The sequence below is a fragment of the Drosophila navojoa genome, chromosome 4 (assembly GCF_054131105.1).
Source record: "Drosophila navojoa isolate 15081-1374.11 chromosome 4, UAZ_NAV_1.0, whole genome shotgun sequence".
NCBI classification, from domain to species: domain Eukaryota; kingdom Metazoa; phylum Arthropoda; class Insecta; order Diptera; family Drosophilidae; genus Drosophila; species Drosophila navojoa.
The window spans coordinates 18,636,605-18,653,893 of record NC_142892.1 but is presented as its reverse complement, the minus strand read 5'-3'; the positions used below and the strand labels follow the sequence as shown (position 1 = coordinate 18,653,893).

Below are 17,289 nucleotides of genomic sequence, written 5' to 3'. Positions count from 1 at the left end.
AGGATTGGTATAAAAAATCTTCATATTCTCTATTTCTATTCTCTGTTTATACTAGTCACAAATGACTCGTATTGGGGTTTTGCTGTACAAGCAATATATTTAGAATTCACAGTATTATACCTGCCTCGCCCCTTTACGCTTTACGTACATTCACGAGAATTGCATAGAGAGGCGCTAGAGTTTAAGCACTCAATTCAAAGATAAGCTCGTGTTGGAGCATGTCGATTTTACCTGCAGCTATAACAATTTTATAGATATGCCAGTAACATTTACATTTCTCCGCTCTTCTGCTTCCAATCTCTTCCGTTACGCTGTATTATTTCCCTCGATCTCGATCAGAGCGATACCATCAAAGCTTAATGTTCCTTTTATCTGTCTAGCCGCTCGACTGTGGCCGCGCTCTCACTTCTACTTTAACGCACCTAAGCCGTGCGCTCAGATTACAATATTTAATCGTAATATTTTACGGTCTTCTACTACAACTTCAACTTCATCTTCTTCTTCTTCTTTTTGAATTTCGATTACTTGGCCTCGTGGGCAATATTCTTCATACATATATCGATGTGCATGTGAAAATTATATGCATTATTAGATATTATGGCAAAGCAACTGTATTTGTATTGAGGGAGAGCATCGCGACGAGATGCTGCTGGGTCCACCTCAACTCAATGCTGGCAAAATCTCGGCAAAGATTCTAACGGTACGCGGTGCAGCAATGCCGGCAGCAGCTGAAGCAGGAGCAGCAGCCAAGACAAACAAACAAACATGTGTAAGCCGCTGCTTAGCAGCCGTAGGATCCACCTTCTGTCGCTGCTGCTGCTTCTTCTTCTTCTTCTTCAGCTGCTTTGATATGCTTCCAGTTGGGATGATGCTGCTGCGACTGCGGCTGCCTATTTGGCTTCCTCTCTTGCCAGCCTCTTCAACCAGCTTTGGCCAAGAGTTGTTTAGCCACATTTTCAACCTGTCGTCATGACTTGGCCAAAGTCAAGTTAGGAATAAACAACAACAGCAACAGCAATGCGGCACACGTGATTTAGTTCCTGTCGCTGCAAAAAACTTGTTGTTCCCCATGCCATCCCCCCACCCCCTTGTTGCCAGCTAAGTGTCGCCGTGTTTTATGCATATTTTGTGGCCATTGGAGCTGCCTGCCTGCCGCTTATCTTTGGCTTAAATAAATTTTACGCTCGTGTATTTCTTTTCAACGCCAGCACCCAATGCAACAGTCCCCAATAACAAATCCCGTCCGCGACGTCGACGACGACGACGACGACGACACACTGCCCAAATGTCCTCTGTTACCACATTGCAACTTATTTTATTTATTTAGTTGCTGTTGCTGTTGTTTTTGTTGTTGTATCCTCCAATCGCTTGGCAGGCATCTTTGTCTGCCCATTTTCCCAGCACTCTTCCAATCGCCTCTCTCTCTCTCTCTCCCTCTTTCTCCCTCGCTGTCTGGTTTACTTGCACATTGTTTAAAATTTATTGCCACATTAATAAAATTTACAGCTAATAAAAAATGTATTGAGGTCTGGCCAAATACACCCACCAGCTGGCCCCAGAGCTACGATTCTAGATATATATTTCTAGGCCACGAATTAGGACTTTGAATTAATTTCGTTACTCTTAATATACACATGCACACATACATATAAATAACTGCACATATACATACATACACTCACACTCATGCCTCTGCTTGCCTTCCATGCGCTCTCTTCATCTACACACGCTCTCCCGCTCATCACTCGCTCGCTCGCTCTCCCTCCCACCATCAGCGCTTTGCCGTTTCAATCATAAGCAACGCCCTAGCATTGACTATTCACCCGCTCTTTGCCCCTTCCAGTCATTGGAATCTTTACATATCTTCAGCAGCATCGCCGTCGTCGTTGTCTTCTTCTTCTTGTTCGTTTTCAGCTGTCACGGGCTGAAATCTGAAGAAGTAGACAAAGAAGAAGCAGACGCAACTGTTTCCCTTGCGCTTTGAATAAAAATTGCGCAATATTATTTAGCAACAACAATGCAATTGATTTTGAAAGAAGACACTGAAGACGAAGCAGACGAGCTGGTAACCAACAATTACAACGGTACTTGCGCTGCTTGAATGAGCGCAAAGCATGAGCGCGGGGACTGCGCGAGGTGTGTTAGACAACTAACGAAGATTCCTCAAGGCATGCGCAAGCAAACAAAATGCTTAACAAAGGTCACAACATTGACATTGAACAAGTCTTCAAACGCTCGTAAAGAAGAGAAGAAAGCGGGCGCGAGAGTGAGCGAGTGTGCGGTTCTGTAAATGTTTGCTCAAAAGAGAGCCAACAAGGGGCAGATGAAAAGAGTAAACATTACTTAGGTAAATGCTGTTTAATATGCAATTACAAGACGCGAGAGGGAGACAGAGAGAGAGGGAGAGGGCAGAAGCAGAAGTGCGTTGCGGGGTGGGTCTTGGGCTTGGGCTGGCTTTTGTGAGGATCAAGTACCGTTTTGGCCAGTCAATCAAAACGTTTAAAATTAAATTATACGATGACAAACGAAAATCATTTTTTTTTCTGACTCGATTCTAGGTACGTGTCAAGAGTTCAGCGGCGAGTGCAGAGAGAAGAAGCTTTTCAGTTAACCCTGCGGGCTGCACACACACATACATACATGCATACATATTTACAATGTATGTAAGTATGTGTTGCAGCCACAAATCAATCATAGCTGTCATGCCTGCCCTCCTCCTCGCACCCATTGTGCGTCACACATAATTATGCTGTAATTGATATTTTCTACTATGTGTATGCAAGCTCACCTTTCTCGCCCTCCGCCCTCCGCCCTCTCTCTCTTTCCCTCTCCCTTCCACTGTCAGTGTCTGTCGCGCTCTTTGGCTGGGGCGTCGCAACTTTTCAAAAGAAATCAAAATTTGTAACGCCTTTTGATGGCCCGTATTTCTTTTTTCTCTCTCTGCATCTCCCTCGGCCTGTTCCTTTCACACTCGGACTGTGTTCGGCTCTTTTAAAGATCAGCGTTTGGAACCTGCACTTAGTTTGCATAGACAATTCTTTGCCCTCTTCTTCTTCTGCATCATCTACTTGCTGTTGTTGCTGCACTCTGGTATGATTGAATGTTTTCAGAGTTCTCAGCTTTACCGTTAGCTGGACATAAAGTGTTTCGTCAATTTTGCTATATTGTCTCTATGGAGGAACCCAAGGAGCAAAGTGGTTGGGGTTAAAGCTATAACAATGTAAAGTTACTTAACTCCAAAACTACTGTCCAGAGATATGAAAGATCAAAGAGTCGTCCATCAGATACCTTATAAATTACTTAAGCCGAAGAAGAGTCGTTTCAGTTGATAACATTAATTTTAGTTTCCCAATCAATCTTAACACTTTCCCTAGCAGTGAAAGTCTCCAATCAGAATCTTGCGCTTACAACGCACCTACTATTATGTGGGAGCATCTTACAACACTGTGTAACAAAAATTCCAACAATGATAGATCATTAAAACTTTTCACGGGTGACCAGACGTAGCCAAAACAGTCGGACAGTCACGACCCGAAAAAAAACTCCAAAATATGCGACTGCAGAGTTGAAAGGTCGTGTGAAAGGCTGTTTAAAACACTTTAGTGTTGGCTAGAGAAATACTAAATGCACTTTGATTTACCTAAATGAGGATCAATGCGAAGATCAAGTCACATTTAAAGACAACAACTGAGGGCCGTAGCTCTCCATGCGAGTTGCAGCTTCCCTCTTTGTTCTGGACGATCGCGTCTAGCAGGAAATGATTTATGTTTTCTCTGTGAGGTGACAACAATGAATGAGAAGAGTTGTTCATCACATTTGTTTTTCCTTTTCGGAAAATGTTCTCTAATAACCTAAACACAGCTGACATGCCAACCACAAATGTAGTTACTGGACTAGATGAGGAACACGTCCTGATAGCAACTTACGCAGATGACACTGCAGTTTTGACCAGAAGTTCTAGCATCAACATAGCCACGGAATCCTTGCAGCAGTACGTAAATAGCTTTGAAGGATGGACCAGAAAATGGAACATAGGCATCAACACCAGCAAGTGCGTAAATGTCACGTTTACCACACGAACTTTGTCTAGCAGCGGCATCACCATGCTTGGCTCCAGAATCCCACAAAAGAGCTCATACAAGTACCTTGGAGTTTTACTGGACAGGAAGCTAAACTTTAAGGCCCATACAACCATGGTACGGCAGTCAATAATGGCAAAATCCAGAAAAATGGCATGGCTTCTTGCTCCAAAAAAACAAGCTGTCACTTTATAGCAAAACTACGATATACAAAAGCATCCTAAGCCCGATCTGGAAATACGCCCTAGAAATATACGGCATTGAATCCAAATCAAACTTGGAAAAAATTAGAGTCGCCCAAGCAAAGATCCTGAGGCGAATCTGCGATGCCCCATGGTACATGAGGACTCGAGACATCGAAAAGGATCTAAAGGTTCCAAAGGTGGGAGATGTCCTACAATCACGTTCCGCAAGGTATATACAACGCCTTGACAGCCACAGCAACGTACTAGCCAGACGGCTAACTGCCAAGCCGAGGAAGAGACGACTCAAGAAGTGCCACCCAACGGACTTGCCCAAAAGAGTAATATCATAATTAAATATAAATGAAAAAATATTTCACAAAACAAAACTATATTAATATAATATTAATAGTAATGTTAAAGTAATATTAAAAATTAACACATAAATATGTAATCTAAGTCTAGATCTGTTTGTTATTGTTTTTAATGTAGAACTAGATTAAGTTGCCATTATGGTAGCAGTAAGCTCGTTAATAAAATATAAAAATTTTTACAAAAAAAAAAAAAAAAAAAAAAAAAAAAAAAAAAAAAAAATAACCTAAACAACTGCTGGCATGTGGAGCTGGCGATTTTCTTGTTAAGCAGGGGAAATGATGTGAGCGCGTTTAAAGAGCTTTGACGGGGATTAAAGAGGTGGGTTCTATACAAAGCCAAATATGTGTCGCTGTAAGTCCACGAAGACCGTTGAAAACTTATTGGAATTAATATGAGTAAGCAATATGTTTATGTGTGACATAATATATGTGGTTTTGGATATATATAATATAACATATATATTCTCTAAATAAATAATAAATGTAAACCATCTTCTGCATACTAAGCATCAATCGAGGAGGAAATCGATTAATGATGATTTAAAAACCTATTTAAAGGTGACATAGAATTATCATCAAGTATCCAAGGCAAACTCCATTGCAAACTGTTGACGATAATTTATCAAGTAAAAAGTAAAATATGATCTTCATATAGTTAAATCTCATTGGTTCCCTAATCAACCTATGGCTCCAATAAGCTCAGCTCTACATGTACCCATCAGTGGTCAAGAAATACTCGGAAATGTTCCTAGAAAAGGGTTCAGATTATAAGAAAAATTGCCCCCAGAATTAAATGTTTCAGCATTTGTTCCCATCAATTTGTTGACACTTTTGTTCGCGTTCATGTCAATGACCATTCAATAACTGCCACAAAAAAAAAGAAGATAGTTTCCACTAGCTCAAGTGCTCAATAGACGTCTATTTCTATTTCTATTTCTGGTCTGTGTCAGCGTTATCCATCATTAGACTCAATTTGTTGGCTACGCCCCGAGCATGACTCGACAAGAACATATAGCTACGATTCCAACTGCATGACGAGCGACAAATGGATGCTCGGGTGCTGCTAAAAGGGCTGCAACTGCATAATGCATTCATTATAAAATATTACAAAACAGAAACAGAGAAGAACACAGAGATAGAAGAAGAAAAAAAAAAACTGTCAACAAGTGCGGACAATTCCCAGAGACAGTAGCTGGCTGCACTAAAACAAACAAGAAAAATAATACCAACAACAAGAAGAACAACAACACTCGATGCCAGTTCAATCAACTCTCGAAAAGCCGGAGAGGTCTGGACCTGGACCTGGGCCTCAAATCCCATATCTTGGCCTGAACTGAAACTGTCAAAAGGCTCCAGCAACAGGCAACAAAAATGTCAGAGCTTTGTAATTAGGCGGCATGTTGCAGCAACAATGTTGCCAGACTCTGACAATTTGCAACTGTCATCGTGACATTTGGCGGCAAGTCGCGAATGTGTTGCAAATGCTGCCGGGGTTAATGACAACGTCGCCACATCTCTTGCAACATTATGACAGCTACACACACATACGCATAGAGTCTCGTCAGTTCATTTTTCTTATTGATTGCCAAACACACACACACACACACACACACGCACACAGATATATCGTATGTATGTATGTGTGTGCCATTTGCTGAGCAGCCTTGAAAGCTGCGCAAATGCGCCCACAATTCACAATTTGTGACCAGTAAAAATGTCTATGGGCCTAAGTGCACCACCACACATACATATAGGACTATTTATAGCCCATCGTCTATACTTATATTTGAACATATTTATCGGCTCTCCATATATATACGATGCAATATGTCAGACATTAAGAGCTGCTCTAATATTGACATCGAATTGCGCTACTTGTGCCGCACTCAAAGCCATAATTGGGTAATTTATGGAGCACTAGGGGCAAGTGCGTAAAACACATTCCGAGTGAAAATAAACCCAGGTCTTCACTCATGCCGACGATAACAAATTTTAATATAATAAAAGTACACTTTCATCATTTATATATTTGAGAATAATTATTTAAAATGCTTAAAAATTGTGATGATTAAGTAATACAATTTTAATAATATATGTACATCTATCTAGCTAGGCTGTAAGATGAATGATATACAAAGAATATACAATAGAGTTTAAAAGCGATTAATATTATTTTTGATAATTTAAATATTTGTAATGAATATTATAATAATATTAACACCAAAGAAAAGAGTATAAAATATTTTAAAAAATTTTATAATAATGAATACAAATAATAATAAAAATATATAAATAATAATATAGTAAATAATAAAAATTAAAAATAATATTTATAGGTAAATCATTTCTTTCTAACAATTTTATAAACAAATTCTTACAAAATGTCTAAAACTAACAAACTATTTCTATTGATTTGAGCAATATTGAATATTGAGAATCGCTATAAGCTGACTTTCCCCTTAGCTAATTCTCATAAAAAATTAAATGAAGTCATTTGCGGTCTTTGAGATCTATATTTTACTTTAGGCATTACCATCAGCTCTTTACTTCACTTATTCACTTTTAAATACAGTTTTTGATTAGCTCTGGAGTATCATTTCATATCTCTACCATGTCAAAGCATTTCTCTATCTAAATGCAGTTCCCATGCTCATCGCAATAAACATTTGAGACTTCTCACAGTTGTTTGCCTGTCATTCAGTCTCAATTTCCATTTCAGCTAAAAACGAGTTAATCGCAAACATACGCCAGCTCTCTGCTTTTCTATTCCATTTGCATTTTGTAAATCAAGTTTTCCGCTTTTCACTTCCATTGAGTGGGGAAGCTCTTTAGCTTCTCGGTGCCCAAGTCAAATCATCAAATCACACTCGCATTAATCAACAGCAATTAAAATCAATTAAACTAGTTGCAAACAGACAATTTTCCCCCTGCATTTTGCAGTTCCGACTCCCTGACTTTGGAATGCCCTCTCCCCTCCCCCCGTTCCACAGGGATGAAACTCTTTCGCTTCGAGCTATTGTTGTTGCTGTCAAATCAGCGCCTCGCCCGTTGACATTTCTATTATGTCTATGTCCATTCTGTCAGGGTATTTAAGCATTCTAAGCATACGCGCATACACTGCCCGTCAAAAGTTAATGACCAGCGACGACTCTCGGGAGGCACGTCTAAAAATAAAGCAAGCTCGGCTCGACTGAGCGCCACGTCTGCATCCGCAGAGGCGTCTGCATGGCGAATCGAGCGCAGATTAAAGGCAGCTTCAACGGAGTGAGATGGGGCAGAGAGAGAGAGAGAGCGGGATGGATGCAGTTGGAACACCCTGGAAAAGGCAGCGTATCAAACGCCTGGCATCTGCAACTGAATTTGACTTTAATGCGCGGTAATTATGAAAAGTAAACTTGACCAGGTCCAAGAGCTGAAATCGCTTCTGGTCTTCTTTGGCTACGATTTTGATTAGTTGCGGTTTACTGAAGGTCGAACACGATGGGCTATGACTCCGTCTTCGTCTCCGTCTCCGTCTCTGTCTCTGGGTCTGGGTCTGGGTCTGCGTATGCGTCTGGCTCTGTCAGCTCTTTCTGTGTGGTTTTTCAATATGGTTTCGCCCCATTGCAATTCTGTTGCTCATATATGATGTATATAAACTATATATGTATGTGCTATCCATATATAATTCAGTGCGTCACTTTGCCTGACAGCTTCATGCAATGTTGCTGGCAGCACGTTCATAGCTCCAGCTACGGTGTGACTTTTGGGTGTTTCTTTCAGTTTGTTTACTGCTATTTTTCGTTTTTTTTTTGCTTTTTTTTTTTTTTTTGAATGCAACGCGCTTTTCTGACAGCCCCCCACAACAGTAGCAGGAGCAGCAGCAGGAGCAGCAGCAGCAGCAGCAGGAGTGGTAGTAGGAGCAGGAGCTGCACCAGCAGCACCAGCAGGAGTGGTAGTGGGAGCAGGAGCTGGGGCAGGGTTCACTTTTTGCATAAATGCATAAAAATTGTTTACCATTGTTTGCAGTTGCAGAAGTTTCGATATTTCTTTTATTTTTTTGGGGTTTGGGGTTGACTGCAGTCGAGCTGTCAAAATATTGAGCTGTCTGCGGATTTTGGTCAACAGATTGGACTGACAGTTCTATACACACACACGTATATACATATATACATGCCATTGATATACGAACATTTTCAGACAGCATTTAAATTGAAAAATAAACTAGATATGGACAGTCGCCGCACGATTGTTGAAATATTTGCAGGTTTAGGAGCTGAACGAATTGGCAAATTGCATTTGCTAATGAATTAAATAAATAAATAAACGATAGCCGAATTTCATCAGTATTCGCAATATATTGAATAAAATTTTTCTGTATTTAAAAAAAAAATATTTAATACAAAATAATAATATAAATAATATATAAAATTATTTTATTATTATAATATAATTTATCATTCTACAAATTTTGTTGCATCAATATTTTTAGGTTATTTGCTCATTGAACTTTCGAAAAATAAGAGAGACATTTTTTATACATTATAACAAAGTATTGTTATTTCTATGGTTATTGTTTTTGTTTTATATAAAATATTTGCAATTATTTTTTTAAAAAGTTTATTTAAAAATTTATATAAATTATTTGGAATAAATATATTTTTAAAATTATTTTTTCTATTATTATTTTTAAAATAAAAGAAAATATATTTATACTTTTAAAATATTCTTAATTTATTTATTTATTTTTTGTTTATTATATTATTTTATTTATAGAATATATTGTTATATTTTTTATTTTATTTATTTTTTTTTTATTTATTATCATTATTTTTATTGCTGTCATCATTATCAATAAAATTGCCAATATACATGCATATATTTTATTACCAATAATAGAGCTGATTATAATATTTGTCTAATATAAAATACTTCTTTAGAATTAGAATTCGAATGCTCTAGTTAAAATATTGACTAAATCCTTCTCAGAAAAAGCTCATTCAAAATGTATTCTATTCACTTGGCAAATGCAATAATAATTAAATACTTCTCATTAAGCACTATTCACTAAAAATGTATAGATTTTTACATTAGCCATATGCATATATAAATATTTTTGTACATTTGACCTATTGTCCAACTTCAATTTGGAAGTGTTTCCAACTGCATGGAACACTTGGTTATATCACTTATTTGTTTTTCTCACAACATTTCAAATCACGGCAAACAACACACCAGATGCGAGCCCAAAAAGGTTTTAAAGTGCATACAGCGCGTTGCATTCAAATAGAAACAGCAACAACAACAACAACAATGCTCAATTCTAACTGTGCAAACAACATTTGAGGCAGCTCAACAAAAGACCGAGTCCAAACTCGGTGCAAATATTTGACCATAACTCAGCACACAGATCATTGGCGATTTTGGACTATTGTCGAAAGAGTGTTATCGGTCGGATATACATATATACATATATAGATGTATATAGTAATATTTATATCCATATCAGTATTTAGTTTAGATTTTGATTGTGATGCCGAAAAACTTCAAAGCATTTGCCGTCAGAGTTTCTGGCGTTATCTTCGAACACTTTTGTTAGCATTTGCTATGAGCCGAGCTATAAATGAGAGCTACATATATGATGTATTACAATTACACCTAGCACACACCTATGTAGCTCTGTCCCTCCCACACACACACACACACACACACACACTCTCGCTAGGGTTTAGGAAGAGTTTTATTACTTCCACCCGAACACTTCGCGCTCTTAATGCCTATCCATAGCAATCGTCTCGTATCTCGTATCTTCATATCCGTTTTTATAGCCCATTTCCCACTCTTTCTACTCTTTTTTTTTTTCCTAGCAATGACATTTTAATTGCTTTATTGCTTTTTTCTTTTTTCTTTTTTTTTTTTTTGGTAATTTCTTTACTTTTCTTTTGCGTTGATTGTCGTGTGCCGCCGCCGCCGCCTTACGTTGCGTATTACGTAACGGCAGCTGTCTCGCTCGCACGCGCTGCTTTGATCTATGCCTAACTTCAAATGAAACGAGGTCAACATTGTTATGGTCCATGTTTTTGTGTTGTTGTCAGTTGTCGTTGTTGTTGTTGTTGCAGTCAATTTGAAATTATCGGTCAACATTTTTGTCTGCCTTCTGTCAAAAAATTAATCAGATAAATGTGTCCACACGAGACAAAAAAAGAAAAAACTAAAACAACAACAAACACCTACGCAGAAAAGGTCAAACTTGTTTATGGTTGCACATAACACGAAAAACAAAGTCAAAACTCAAGAAAAAAACTAAAACTATAAATTAATTGAATAATGGAAAATTTTTATAACTTACGCAGTTTTTGGTGTTGCCAAATATTGAATTTCAAATTTTCATTCTCTGAGTTTGTTGTTATCTGGTTTACAATTTTTTTTTAAATAAAATTTTAAAAATCTATCAACGTTTTTTAATATTAAATGTTCGGCCCGTACACAAAAGTCACACAGTTATTTGTTGTTAAAGCAAAAATCTTTCAGTAATTTGAGTTTGCGCATGGAAAGATCGCAAACATCGAACGTAACGTAACGCAGCGCAACGTAACGGCACGTAGTGAGTCTGTGGCAAAGAACGAGAGAGAGTGACGCGAACGTCTGCTTGCACGGAAGTAAAAATGTGCACTGGCCGACTGTTTGGGCACGAGCGGCGCAAGCGCAACACGCATGTGAACGTCGTGCAGCCAGACCAACAGAAAATCGACGGGCCGGGCTATATGAGCGCTAACACTGCGACCAGCGCTACCAGCGTTGTCAGCGAACTGCATAAAAGCGAGGTCTTCGACATGACCATAACGCCAATCGCCTACATCAGCTCGACGCCCGTCAACGCTGAGCTGGGAACACCCCTCGCCCAGTCGCATTGCAGCATTTTCGAAGATCTCAGTAAAATATCGCCGCATTGATTTGTTGCTGCACTTGCAGGTAAACAGAGTGAGAGAGAGAAAGGGAGAGCGTAAAACACAGAGAGAGCGCGCGCCAAGTGACAGGCAGACAGATGAAGAGAGCGCGTGTGTGCATAAGCCGGTGTTTAACCGGCAACATGTTGACAGAGTGCACGAGCCAAATGTTGCTGAACAGCTGCAGAGCGTAGCAACATGTTGAGCAGTCATGCTTTCAGAATGTAAATTGTTGCGGGTTAAACATTAAATTATTTGCCAATAACAATCATGTTTCATTGCTTAGCCAAGGCGTGCAACATGTTGCTAAGCCTAATCAATACTAACATGTTGCCAAACACTAGCTCACTTCAATTTCAAGCTGCATTCAAATAAATTCTTAGTATGCGCACTTTATAGCACCGTTAGCTTTAGTCGAAAGCTTTGTTGGGCTGGCTCTAACAATTATTTGCACAGCCACAGCTCAGCTTCCGGCATGCCAGCCGCGCAGTCAATTCCCACATTAAGAACCAGGCTAATAATCTAAACAAAAATGAGGCAAGTTTTATAATGATGCGCGAGAGACTCTCGCTGCTAATGAGAGCAGAGCTCACACCTTTAGCACACCTGGTGAGTGAGTGGCTTGGCTTGGCTTGGTCCGGAAGCCTGAGAAACTTTTGAATTGTTTCATAAAATGCACAAAGTTGCAGCACTTAATTGTGTCAGTCGAGCTGCCAAGCCGCATGGAGAATCACATACATACATACATACATACATATATACGAGCTGAAAATGAAGCCATTTTGTAGACACAGCATCTGCATCTGTCTCGCTTCTCTGGCATCAGGTTATATGCTAATGGCAAACAAGGATCTTGAATCTGAGCGCATATAATTTATGCTTGCTTATTGGCAGCTGTTGCTCTTTAGCCGATTTGCATAAATTTCATATGCAACATGTGGCATGCCGCTGCCGCTGCTGCTGCCGCTGCTGCTGCCGCTGCTGCTGCCGCTGCTGCTGCGAGTGGGCGCTGTCTTTGACATTCGCATCTCGCAATTCGAATGCTGCTGAACTTCAAAAGCAGCTCGAAATAGACATCAATGTGCAGGAAGCCGGACCAAGCCAAAAAAAAAAGACGTTTTTATATAGATATATAAATATATATATGTGTGTATTTAGATGTATGTGTGTGTGTGTGTGTAAAGCATAGCTGGGAGAAACTTTACAGCACGACCTCGTTTCGCACAACAAGCCAGAATCGCAACAAGGGGTTTCCAAAAAAAATGAAAAAAATGGGAAAAAAAAGTGGGCAAAAATATGAAAAATATGTTTGGCAACGGGTCGAACGTCGCGTTGTCGATTTACCGATCGCTGATCAGTGATTGGCGATCGATTATGATCAGTTCGATTCTTTTTTTAATGAGTTCGCGCGCCAAAAGACGCGACGCGACGCGACGTCGAACGTTAAGCAGGTCACTTTTTTGTTTGTTGTTGTTGTTGTTGTTGTGCAAAGAAAGGCAACAAATGAAAGTAAAAGACAGGCTCAAACAATGCGCCGCTGCAGCTCGTGCAGGATGAGACGCTGGCCAGATCGTCGACGTCGCCGTCGTCGTCGTCGTCGTCTTCTGACCCAATTTCGCTTTTTAATGGGGTGCCAAAGGCCGCTGCCATTCGGTGTGTGCCAAAAAGATTGCCGATCGATCTTTTCATCTCGTTCGCTGATCGACGCGCTTCTTGTTTTACTTTTGCTGCTTCAGTTTTTGTTTTTGTTGTTGTTGTTGCTTTTTTTTCACATTTTTTTCATAATTTATTATGATGTGGTCTGCGTTTGCTGTTTGATCATCATTCACAGCAATCGATCTTATGTTCTTGTTCGCCCTCTCTCCCTCTATCTCTGTCTCGCCTGCTCTTTTCACGCTCAATTAATGTTTATGACAAGTGTTTGTGTCGCAGCGATAACTCGGCTCGGACTTTGACTTGCACTTCTAGTGGATGCTGCTCTGCCCCGCCCCGCCCGCCTCCTGCCAGCCTAGCCCCTTGCGGCATACAATTTGAATGAGAATGTTTTTCCTTCTTTCGCCACATAGAAAGTTGGCGATTTGCGAATGGCTCCGATTTGAATTTATGTTGCTCGCTGCCTCCTCCTGCTCGCCGGCTCCTGCCCGCTGCCCGCTGCCCGCTGCCTGACATGTGAAAATCAAAGCTTGATTGATGTTATGACTGCGCCAACGGTTCGCAGCGCCATTCAAAATCATTTTCCATCGCTCTGGCATTAGATGCCGCTAGAGAGGGTTACGGATGTGGCTCAATCTCAAGCTCTGGCGTGAAATGCCAGCGAATCGAAGTAGCATTCGATTGCACTGATTCTGTGTGGGTATCCGATATGCATTTGGGTTGCGCACCGACTTATGTGCGCCTGAAGAGGAACAGACGAAGCCAAGCTTTGTGTTTCAAATTGATTTCTCTATTTAAATGAAAGAGTCTGCTCTGCTTTACATTATATTAGCATATTTGGAAAACTTGTCTGATTCTAAACTAGATTCTTTTTCTTTGTTCTGTAGAGTAAAGTTTTCGCATATTTACTATACCCTCTCTGGATAGAAAATATTAATTTTAAATTCAATTTTTATTATAATTTTAACACAAACAAGCCGAAGTCCTAATCATAATTTTAGATTGATTCTAATTTCTAATAAATAAGTCAAATAAAAAATTCTGAATTGAAATGAATTTATATTAGCCTTTATACTTAGCTTTCGTATGGTATTCTTATTTAAATCTATTTTTTTATAAACACACAAAACAATAAAATAAAAAAAAAAAAAAAAAAAAAAAAAAATTAGAAAATTGAATATAAAATAAATTCAAAATAATTCTAGTTTTTATAGAAACATTTTACTTAATTTTCTTTATTTATTTTACAAATTCTAGAAGCTAATTTCTACCTTTTTCTTAATATCCCACTTTTTCTTTAAAAAAATTTAACTTCTGTTCACATATTTTGCTCTATAATCACAATATATAAATGTATGTATGTATGTAGGTACAAATTCCCTTGAACCCTTCAATAATTGTACAAATTATGTAGAAATATTTTAAAATAGATTTTATAATTTAATACATATAAATTTTGTTTTCAGATATATGTATACATATGTATATACATATTATATTACATGCATTCTGTTCTATTTATTAAAAGCAAATAGAGCTCTCTCTCTCTCTCTCTCTCTATCTCTCTCTCTCTTTCATTTATTAGAATTGTGTTAAGGTTTCATGTTTCTTTGCGCAGTTCTATAGATCGCTTTGAGCACACTCAATTAAAAGTACATTTATTATTAGTTACTAATTGTTTATAGCCCACCTCTAACTCTCCTTTCCTCTTCCTATCCCTCTATAACATTACATTTACCTTCTACGTCTCTTGGCACGCCTTCTCTCTTATAAAACTCAGCTCATATCTCCAATCAAAATGCTTTTTATTGACCCAATAGCTAATTTCTAATGCAATTATTTATTGCTCTAGTGTCATCTGTCTTTCTTACTCTCTGTCTCTCTCTTTTACTCTCTCTCTTTCTCTCCTTCACTTTGACCTCCAGCCACAAAGCTACAAAGCAAACTTTGTATGGTTTTTTTTTGCATTGAAACCAATTTGGCAATGAATCCAATCCAGTTAGCTGCTGCAGAGTGTTGGCTGCCAGACCTTAAATGGCGCAGCATCCACAGCAACAGCTGCCCAAAAACTAAGCAACCACTCAGCAGCAGCAGCAGCAGCAGCAACCACTAAACAGCAACAGCAACAACGGCGTTGCCCCACCGTTCATTTTCGCACCACTTTCGGCTGCCTCCCATTTATTTTCACCATTTGACCGCAGCAACTGTTGCAGCAACGGCAGCAGCAGTTGCAAGCTGTGCCATTTGAATTGAGAGATTAAAACGCAGTTAGCCCCACCTCATGTCCCACCGTCGCTTGGTGTCTTGCCTTCTACTGCTGCCACACCACAGTTCCCACTTAAACCACTCGCCCACCCACATACGCGTGGCCAGCGGAGGAAGTGGCGAGTGGCCAAGGGAGCTCAAAAATTCATGGTCGTCTGCTGATTCTACAGCATGTTGCATTTGCAACAGCAACTGTTGCAACAACAACGGCAACGGCAGCTGTTGCTCAAGACTCGAGCAAAGCGCCAAGTGAAAGCAGGTTAAATGCAAATAAATTGTAAACGAAAATCTCCAAAATAAATAACAGATATACAAATATACATATATATATGCATGCACATGCATATACATATATACACACATATACACATATACACATACACATCAATCTGTCGAACTGCCTTTGCGTGCTTTAAATGCCATTTAGAGGCCTTTAATTTGATTACGCTTAATTATAATGATTATTATGCGGGTAATTTGCTCATAACTATTGAAATTTTTCAGTTGTGGCTTAAAGTAGAAAGTGGAATATTTATTTAACAGCTGCTGCTGCTTCTTCTTCTTCTTCTTCTTCTTCATCTTTGTGAATATTCATTTCACATCTCTGAGCAATTAGATGAAAGCATGAAAGTTGACTGAAATAGTTCTATTTGGGGATAATTAAAATAGAACTTATGAAAATTAAAGCTAGAACTAGAATTAAATTACCTATTTTTGTTTTATTTTCATATACATTTAATTCATAAGGATATATAAATGTATATATAAATAATAAAGCATTAAAAAAAAAAAATATATATATATATATATATATATATATATATATATATATATAAATAATATTAAAAATATATCATTTTTCTTTTTTTGCTCACTCTCTATTTTAATGCCCAATTAATAAAATATTAAACTAATTTTCTTAAGGGAAAACATTTTTGGACAATATAATAATATAGTTTTTTTTCATATTTTAATTTGATTGCATTGTATAAATTTACAACAAAATAAAAGAAAATTTTATAAAAAATTAATTTGATTTATATATAATTTAAATACAAACAGTGTTTTGTATTTATTTTATTGGGATAAAATATTCATTAAATGCATTTTATTATTTTGTTTAAATACATTCAAATACATTCAAAAATTTAAATCATTTATAATTTTTTAATTTTTTTTACCATTTAGGTAAAGAAGAAAAAGAAAAATATTTTTCATTTGATTGATGCTAGCAACGATTTTGTCCACAAAGAAAATGTTTGAAGTATAGATCCTTATTTGAAGTATTTACTTAGGATGCTCGGATATTTCCTTCTTGAACAACAGTTTAACAATTTGCTCCTTTATGACAGGCGCTGGCGGTGCTGGTAGTGCTGGCCCTGCGCACAATCGCCAAGTGTTACAAATTGAACTATGAATGAGAACCGCAGGTGTTTTACTTTATTTTGTATATTCGGGCTGGACTACCTGTTGGGCTGCGAGAAGCAGAAGAAGAAGAAGAAGAAGTGTTTGGTGGCCGAGTTTGCCCGCGCGGGTTACCCTTGGCACACACCGCGGGAACCACTTAGGCGACGTCGCGACGTGCTAATGAGTATATTTTTTTACGGATCTACCGATTTATGTGCACCGATTTCGGGTGTACGAAAATCGGGCATGAATGAATGTGAAAGTGTTTGAAGATTTATGAGATGAGGCAACTGCAACAGCAGACGAGGCTCAACTGCAATTAGCTCACGGGAAAGTGAAATGTTCTCGAACGAAGTGCGGACAAGTAGGTAGAGCCCATACAGAGTGAGAGAGAGAGTGAGAG

At 38.5% G+C, this 17,289-nt stretch overlaps 1 protein-coding gene and 1 long non-coding RNA gene across 5 annotated transcripts in view; both read right to left on the bottom strand.

Annotated features, from left to right (window-relative positions):
* The window catches only part of bbg (PDZ domain-containing protein big bang), a 268,523-nt gene that overhangs the window by 135,215 nt on the left and 116,019 nt on the right, over positions 1–17,289 (bottom strand). The window contains exon 1 of one of the 4 annotated variants that reach the window (XM_089259491.1): positions 10,964–11,024. The exons of the other annotated variants lie outside the window; for them this stretch is intronic. The gene's annotated coding sequence lies outside the window, so the exon portion shown is untranslated. Of the gene's footprint in view, positions 1–10,963; positions 11,025–17,289 lie in introns of those variants that run through there. 4 annotated transcript variants of the gene reach the window in all.
* LOC149091467 (uncharacterized) lies at positions 2,689–5,018 on the bottom strand. Its single transcript, XR_016196695.1, has 3 exons — positions 4,860–5,018; positions 3,641–3,851; positions 2,689–3,585 (listed from the first exon to the last, which is right to left on the bottom strand). It is a non-coding gene; the product is annotated as an uncharacterized LOC149091467 (long non-coding RNA).